This window comes from Micropterus salmoides, unplaced genomic scaffold (genome assembly GCF_014851395.1).
Source record: "Micropterus salmoides isolate LMB-PRFRI ecotype aquatic unplaced genomic scaffold, ASM1485139v1 Ms_hic_scaffold_5, whole genome shotgun sequence".
In the NCBI taxonomy this organism is placed as follows: domain Eukaryota; kingdom Metazoa; phylum Chordata; class Actinopteri; order Centrarchiformes; family Centrarchidae; genus Micropterus; species Micropterus salmoides.
This window is the reverse complement of record NW_024044237.1, coordinates 29,762,679-29,772,192: the sequence shown is the minus strand read 5'-3', so window position 1 is coordinate 29,772,192 and position 9,514 is coordinate 29,762,679.

Below are 9,514 nucleotides of genomic sequence, written 5' to 3'. Positions count from 1 at the left end.
TTTCTTAGTGAGGAAACTGCGCCAACTGCCAAGTGCCGACAAAATGCCCCTCGGTCATCTCCTGCAGTCGCTGGTGCAGCAGTGGTGGTGCTGGCCAACAGTTGGTGAGCGAGATGTTAGCGTGAATGGCAGCCAACATTCCGCAGACAGAGAGAGGTCATGCAGAGGTTAGCCCAAATGGCTGGCAATGTGCACATAGCAGGATCTTAATTACCCAACCTGCAAGCATAAGTGCACTAAAGTCAGGACAATCATTTGACAATCAATGAAGTAATAAAAAGGCAGAAAATTAAATACTGGAATAGTGAAAAAAGTTGGCCTAGCTCTGTGTCGATTTTGGACAGTTTGGAGTTTGGACACACAGGGCTCCAGTGTTTGTGGGTTTTGCACCACAATGTTGCAAACATTTGCTGTAGGGATTTCAGGTTCAGTTTGGGTTTTGGCTGGACCAGCCAGCTCGTTAGCTTGCCGGCTCTGTGGCATGGCATTACAACAACTCAGGTGCAAAACTTTCCCCAGACAAAAAAACTGAGAACAGGGTTATGCACAAAATAGGGGATACAATTCTCAGTGTTCCAACAAATCTTCCGGTTTTTACAAGTGTTGATTGATCAGTGACAATTATTCTGAGTGTTGATTATGCACTCAAACAGCAGGTATGGTATCTGAAAGTGTTAAATTTTCTCAGATGGGGATGGAATATCACAAATGATGCTACAGAGATGGTTGTTAGCACTGACAATGTTACTGTTTTCATGTATTCATGTCAGCAGTAGGTTAGATTCAAGTCGGAATACAATACATTTTTTACGTTCTTTCACTTATAAGCATCATAACACAACACTTCTTCACTATTTTATCATTGCTGATTTGTCCAAAAATAGTTCTGTCATCCAAACCACTCACCATCTGGTATCTGTCTAACTAACCATAAAAAAGAAGAACAAATTAGCATTAGCTCAGCAGTTTGAACAAAATCACCTGAGTGACTGAAGTGCATTCACCTATTTACCTTAATTTCACAGGCAGGTAGTTGGAGAAGATCACTGGGTAGCATTTCGAGAGACTAACACACAAGTACAGTGAGAAGGATGAGGACTGTTTACAGTGTGGAAAGGGAGAACAGGCAATTAGCGTCAATCATCTTAGCCAATAAAAAACTGAATATCCAACGTTTTACTTTGTCATGAAACATCTGTGTCTTTCAAATGTGAGCTAATCAACACATTTGTCGATTAAAATCTGCATCAAGTGTATTTTAGTCAAGAAAAATATGCACCTTTCAGATCTGAGTCAGCTAAGATTCATGCATTAGTTGGTTAATAAACATCTCTATGCTACTTGCTTTTAACCCATATTTTGGTTAATCAACATGTATTATATTTTCATGAATCAATGCACATCTGTACCATACTGAGTTAATCAATAATGATGTGTCTTATGTTGGTTTATCAATAGATGTTTGCACCACATCTTTAACCAATAACCATTTTCTGTGGAGGATGAGGCTGATGGGAGACCAAACTTGATGTTCAGGAGAGAAAGAAAGAAAAATAGCTGGCTGTGCTGCTACCATCCCCCATCTCGTAGGCATGGCAGCAGCCTCACACACATGCGCCTGCACACACACACACACACACACACACACACACTTGCTCATGGACACACATACACACAAATACACATGCATACAAAGCACACATACATAAACGCACTCCCAAACACACGCACACACACAGCCCATCTCTCTCTGCTACCTGATGTGAGGCAGAGAGAATATTCCAGAAACCAAACACAATGAATGCTCCTCTGCTTTTCGTACAAAACTGAAAATCACACTGTGGTCGTCCTTATTTAAATTAAATCCATGCATGTGTTTAAAGCTGGTCTATTTGGTCTCAAGGATCAATTTTAAACCGCTGAAGGAGAAAAAAAGTGCGGGGGAGAAGTTTATGGTATACCTTCAGTGCTGAATAAATAAAGTGCCAGACTGGAAGAGCGTTTGAAGGCGGGGAGCATCTGTGGTGGACTGTGGTGGTCCTGCTGCCCTGCCTGCACCTTCATAATACTCACACAGCAGCTCAGGGCTGATTTATTTTGGTTGCACAAGGTTATTTCTTGGAAATTTCATGAGATTTGTTCATTCAAGACGTTAAGCATTTGAACATACATTCATACAGATGTAGTTCGTTTCAGCAGCGGTCTATCAACGCTTAGATTCACCAGCGTGTTTAGGTGTGGCCAGGGCTGCTACTGGAGTACTGGACTGCTGCATTTTCTCTTTGCACTTACCTTCAATGTAAATTTGAACCAATATCCCACATAAACCAAAATTATTTTCTTATGATGTTTATGTACATCAGTAAAGTTTTTGACAGGAGTAACAGATGCATACAGACTTCTGTTACTGCTACAACTGCTTCCTCTAGTACCGCTGCTACTATAAATATTAGTAGTCGTACTGCTAATAAAATAATAAATATTAAAATAAAATTACTTACTGCCATTGTTTCTTCTACTGCAATCCTTCTCTACTATTGGTGTGATTTTTACTTTATTTACTGTTACTTCTATTTACCCAACTTTTATTTCTAAGAGCTAGGAATACATGATAGGTGATTCAACTTCAACTTTGGAGTAACTTTCAAGAATCTAGAAAGTTACTCCAACAGATTCAATCATCTAGAATCTAGATGATCGAATCTGTTAAGTTCTTCGTTCAAATATCTTTTCTGTATACAGTTCGTGTGTTCTCCTACTCAATCTGAGTGGGTTTCCTCAGGGTGCTTTAGAATCCTCCCACAGTCCAAAAACATAGGAGCCTCTAAATTATCCACAGGCTTGTGTGTATTATTGTAGTATATATGTATAACACCATCCATACATATGTCATTTATTGTAACATATCTTGTTATGAAAGAGGACAATATTTAATATTTGTTTAATAATTTAATTCCTTTGAAATATGTGATAGAAGATACAACATGTGTATAATATGTAGACATGTGATTATATGTTTATGTGGTTGGGGAGAATCAAATACAGTACTTAAGTACTGTACTTGAGCTTCTTATACTTTACTTGGGTACTGGCATTATATGTTAATTTATGCTTTTATACTAAGCAAAATTTTGAAGCAGATTGTTGTACTTTATACTCCACTACATGTATTTAACAGCTATAACTACTTGGCAGATGTAAAATATAATTCATTGGGAAAGATTAAACCACCCAGGGTTAAAATTGGTTTCACATAACATTAAAATGAAGCTTACACGTTAATGCAAATTGTACCTGGGCATGTTAAAATTTTTAGACGTCCACTGTGGTTCACCAACACTATGTTTCAAACTTTTTAACTATCTACAGCCAACTAGACACACACATCAGAGTTCACCGCTTACCTTGCCAGCTTCAGCCAGTGCCCTTGTATCATCTACAATCCCCCACAATGTTTTTTTTAGGCTCTGTGTAATCGGTATCATCCGAACGATGATCAATAGTGCTACAAAATTACAGTGCTGGACTGGATGCTATCTCCAGGCCCGCTGATTATTGGACTTTGCATAGTGTTGAGTCGGTTTGCTGGGCTCTGGTCTTACCAGCAGCCAGGTGTAACTTGGGAATGGATATCTGTTTGAATAGAAGCCCAAAGCTTCTGGCAACTTCAATCCAAATCAATACCCAGTCCAGGGCACCAGATGCATTGTTTCCCCACATAAAAAGGACCCATTCTTTCTTATTTTCAGGTTTTCCTGACTTCGATCACCTCACACTTTTCCCCTTAAACAAAAATCAGCTCAAAAATACAGAGAACTTAGAGTTTTTCTTTTTTGCTACAGACTGTGGGAGGTAAAGGGGGGTTTATGGGGAAGGGTTGAGGAGGGTGCAGAGGGGTGTTCTCTAATGAGCTTCATAGAACGGGTACAGCCTCAGTAAAATGAGAGGAAACAGACCTCCCACCAAATATGAATACCAGAAAGATGCAAATGTACTCAACAGTGAATTTATTATTCTGAATATGTTCAGAAACAAAAGGCTCTGGAAAACAGAGGGAGTGAAAGTGAACTGCTCCCCTCTGCTCCTTACTGCCTAAAAAAAATTACAAAAAAGGGACAAGAGAGCGAGAGAGAGATGGAGAGGGAGGGGCCTGAAAAAAGAGGAGGGTGGCAAAGAGAGAGAGGAGAAGAGAGAGAGAGAGAGAGAAAGAGAGAGAGAGAGAGGAAAAATCCTGGGCCGTGTTTCTTCTATTTTTTTTTATAAAGCAATGGCATCCTGTGTTCTTGGATGTGTCGTTGCCATGGCAACTGTAACTTGGTGACCTCGTTATTTCTGCCTAATCCCGCACTGAAATTATGGTTGCTCCACCCTTTTGCCTGGCTGCCCTGATAACACAATCATTGCAAATGAGGCAGGGGAATGGAGGAGGTGGAAGGAGAAGAAGAAGAGGGAGAAGGAGAAGAAGAAGAAGAAAAAGAAGAAGAAGAAGAAGAAGAAGAAGAAAGAAAAATACATTTGCCACAGCTTTTTACTGGATCACCACATTCACTAATATACATTTACTACTGCTGCTATCTACTTTTAGTGTTTTGCAGTATTCTTGCAACAGCTGATGATGGCACCATGTAATTAGAATAAGCACTTAGCAATAATCGTCCACAAGGAGATGAGAAACTATATTGATTTCAAATCAGTCATGAGTTTATTACAGTGGAATCTGTGCCAAGTCAACAAAAAGGCAGCCACTCACAAAGTTTGGATACTGTATCCTATAAATGAAGGCCAGACCAAACTAAATATACTGTACTGCACACACAGAGATACATGCACCCAGCAGCACAATATGCACTTGAATTATTGATTTCAGTGTTTGATTAGATTTACCTATTGGATGGGGCACAAGAAGCACTCTGAAAAATTGATGGATTTTTTGAGATAAACATGCAACTTAATAAGAAATCTTCAGTCATGCCTATTCAATAATTCACCAAATTTACATATTATTGGCATATCTCATTACTCCAGACCAAGATGCACTTATATATTCCAAAATTTTATTAGTTGGGTATTCTGTTGCATAAATTAACATGAGTAATGAAGGACGCAAGCTCCTTTAAAGTCGTGATTCAAAGAAATCCCTCATTTAGGAACATAAGAGATAAAATGCCTTTGTGTGGTCAAATAGGCCACAGAGTAGTTATTGTAGCAAATATCTAAAAATATACTCAATACACACAATCTAACATGTCATATAGGCTGTAGATAGTTATTGTACTGCATTGTTTTTCATGTTCTGAAACATTTCACAGTGCTTTGATTATGACATGACATGTTTTTTATTTTATCAATCGACCCTGAACTGGTGTCTAATTTGATTTAATAAATAATAAAAATATATTTTTACAGTATTTCATCAAGATTAGAATGATTATTGTGTTATTATTGTCTACCGATCATTAGTTTTGTATAAGTAATGTATTTTCTTGTGTTTTAAATGAACACAGGTGTGTAAAAAGTGTGTTAACAAGCCTTCAAACTGCAAAAGCGCAGAGTAGGCACAGCAAAACTATTGCGTCAGTTTTAAAAAATGTTGTTGAAATGACTTTGGAAGCTATGTCCAAATAAATCTACACAAGTCAAACTGCATTTTTAAGACATGTTAAGACACAGACACTATCAAGCTATTGAAATATTGACCATTCAAACCGCAGATACAAATCCTAATTTTTTTTGACAAATTCAAATGTTGATGTTATCACATTATTAATGGTGTTATTAAATTGTTGTCAACAAACCCAGTGGAAATACAGGTACTGTCTGTGTATCCAAAGTTATTCCTCTGTTCCAACACATCAGTGAGCAACACTGCTGCACTGGGTGATATGTTTCTTCAATACCATAAACACACACTGTAGACTCAATAACACATACACCTGCTGTGGTAAATACTAGCTTAATAATAATCTGCAGCTAAAAATAGACCCCCAACAAATGCAGTATTTACTCCTGTGTAAGTAGTGTTATCTAAAAACTAGTGCCCAGCTGTTTTAGGAAATTACTTAGCCTTTTTTTTAAATAAAACTATACTGTATATTTGTTACTAAGATTTACATCTTTAGTAGGAATAACAGAATGTCACAGGCAATGTTGGCTTTCGTCCTTTCATGGGATTTGTTGACTAATAAATAATAATAAATAATAATAAATATACTGTGGAAAAACAACCAGCCTCATCTTTTTTTCTAATCAAGACTTATAAATCATTCAAGAATCTAAATGCATCACAATAAAGATATTGATTACAAAGTTTATATCAAAAACTAACAATGTTACTTGATTTAATTTGAAATGGTAAATACTGCATTTTGACCTGGTGTTTAAAATTAAAAGAGGCTTTCACAAGACAGATTTTATGTTGGGATATCTCCAGTTGTCTCTTTTATGATTGGAACGTATTCACACTGCAAGTATTTTACATGACCATTCTAATCATAATTGCATTTAAAGATACCTAATATTCACATTACATAGAGACCTGCTGCAGTTTCCAGAACCCGACTTGGTGGTCCTTTTTGCAACAAAGGCAGTAAAAACCATGTGGTGTGACCGACAGCGACCACTACGTCAGCTCAACCTGAACCTGCAAACGTTGAGTTCCTCATCTGTATCTGGTATAATAATGTCTTGAATAATTATCTATGACGTGCAGCTCTCATTCACCACAAAAATTCAATGATTCTGAGATCTGTTTATCACATTTCCCCAATATTTTTATTACAGTCACCACCGTAGCTGCATTGTCTTGCTTTGCATGGCCAGAGTCCATTGCAAAGGCTTGCATCAGAGTCCGGTCATACACCACTGATTTGTTTTAGTCAAAATTCTGGGTGGGATATCTGAAAATGACATCTTGACCAAATTTTACACATCTTTTCATATCAATTGTTAAGATTTAAATTACAGATACAGTATGTTGAATAGTCTTCTCACTGCCGACCTTTGCCTTGGATATTCAGCCTTCAGTTATTATGATATTATGCATGTAGCAATGAAGTTCCTTTTCATGGATTTCTATTTTTAAAATGGGTCAACTAGACATATTAAAAAAGTCATTCGGGAGACTGCGTTTTAAAACAAGTCATGGAGCTAACTTTAGCTTATTTAGCTAGCTAGCAACAGCTGCCAAATCAGTGGTAATGCTCGAAATGAGAAGGCAAGGCATAAAGCATAAAAGCATTATAGGGAAATTTAAAAAAGGACATTGAAATACAATTTTTAAAACGGTGAAATAGAAAATAAAAACAGGATAAAATTTATTTTAAAAGAGTTAAATAGAAAATAAAAATAGGATAAAACAGGATAGTAAAAGCTACAGTGTTGTTCCAGATATATGGAGCATAAAAAGTGAACGCTTCTTCTCTATGTTTAGTTTTGACTCAGGGGACAGAAGCAGACCTGGTCCCAGACTGACTAAAAGGTCTAGAGATGGTTCATAACGAAGGAGAAGATCAGAAATGTATTTTGTCCGTAAACCATTCAGTGCTTTATAAAACAACAGCAGAAGCCTTCTTTTGTCAACTTCTTACTGAAATCAAGGAGCCATTGTTTTAAGTCTGATCTGCCAACTTTATCATAGTAAACTTTTGTTGTCAGTGCCCAATCCGTCCTGCCCGCCAGATTCGTTCTGCACATGCACAAAAGTGGTTCTGTTCGTCAAAGAAGGTTACCGCAAATCTGCCTATTCAAAATGATCCAACTAAATCTTTCAAATCAAGATAACAAAATGTTTTTTAATCACTGGAGATGAAACTGTTCACTATGATGTAATAGGAATATACTTTAGATATGAAAAACCTTATTCAACAGTACATTTTTAATTTCTAATAATGACAACAACCTGACAATGTAGCAACACAAAGGAGGCTGACCCTAGCTGCTAGCACACAGGCTGTAGGGCATACAATCGCTAACTTAGGTTTAGGCACACACAATTAGGAAACTTCCGGTCAGAGACATGATGCTAACATGGAAGTCCCTTAAACCTGCATTCCATCAAACGGCCAGCAAGGGCGACTCTTCTGCTTGCAAAAAGAAATCCACTTCCATTAGAAATAATGGTAAAATGACCCTACTTCTCAGCTGATTTATTACCTCAGTAAACACTTTCCTAATGAGTTTATGGTCTCAATCTCTAGTTTCAAGTCTTCTTCGATACAACATGATGTTCATTAAGTAAATTATGGTCCCATTTAGAGGAAAATAGACGATAAAGCAGAGTATGCTTAATGGCGGGATTATCTATGATTGGTTGTTACCATGACGACCTGTCAATCAGGCTAGAGTGACTCACTGTGTAAATTTAACCAGCACCGCTGAAAAAGCTTATTAGGAGTTGGCTGTCCACTTTCTCTGGTGAGTACATTTAGTTTTAAGACAAAATTGTCAGCCCTGTTAAAATGACAGTTTACGTGAATTACAGATGCACCAAGCTAAGCAAGCTAATTAGCTAGCTCCGTACGCAGCCGTTAGCTCCACCGTCGCATCCAGATATGGTCAAGTCCGGTGCCGCTGGTTGCACTGAACTGAACATGGTGGCCCACTACCAGCCAAACTCGAGGCTTCAAAATGGCAGTCCACAAGCCAACGGGTGACGTCACGATGACAACGTCCACTTTGGCACACACCCCTGTGGTGGTTAGGGTAAGGGTAAGGGGCTTTGGGAAGCTGTCAACGCCTTTTATACTAGCATAGCTACCTAGCTAGCTACTAGCGCTTCCAGTCTAGACAGGGCATCTCATATGGACGCTGAAGGGTACTTTTTGCATCAAATAACGCTTTGTCAGCCTTTCTGAAAGCGTCAGTATTTGACGCCCTGAGATGAGAACAGACAACAACACACAATTATGAACAGGCACATTTGTGGTAACCTTCTCTGATAGACAGGATCACTTCTGTGTATGTGCAGATAGGGATCCGACAGGCAACATGGATTTGGTACCTACAGTTATGCTGCACAACAATGAAAAACTTCACCGGCATAGCAACAGTAACTAAGGGTGGTGGTGCTTAGTGAATGATCAATAACATTTTGACTAGTAAATTGTTACATATTAAAAACATAATGTGGGTAAAATCATGACCACTCAAAACCAAAGTGGTGATATCTTAAATTTTAGTTACAACTTGTTTTCAAGCTGGTATTTTCTAAGCCTATTCGGTATTTACACAAAAATATCAAGGAGTTAGGTGTAATTGTTTTGTCAACAAATGTGTCATATTAGCTGTCACCTTTTAAAAGCCACAATCATTTGTTGTAAATATATGGCTTTAATCATTTAATAAGAAGAGAAAGAAAAACACGTGGAAGACTTATGTTTCACTTTCCAACACCCACCCAACCCCCCCGCCTTCCCCTTTTTCTTTCATTGAACTTAGACCCAGGATGTAAATGAGAAACAGATGTGTATGGGGTGCACTGAGAAGACTATGTTTCTACAAAGACCTTAGGCTTAGA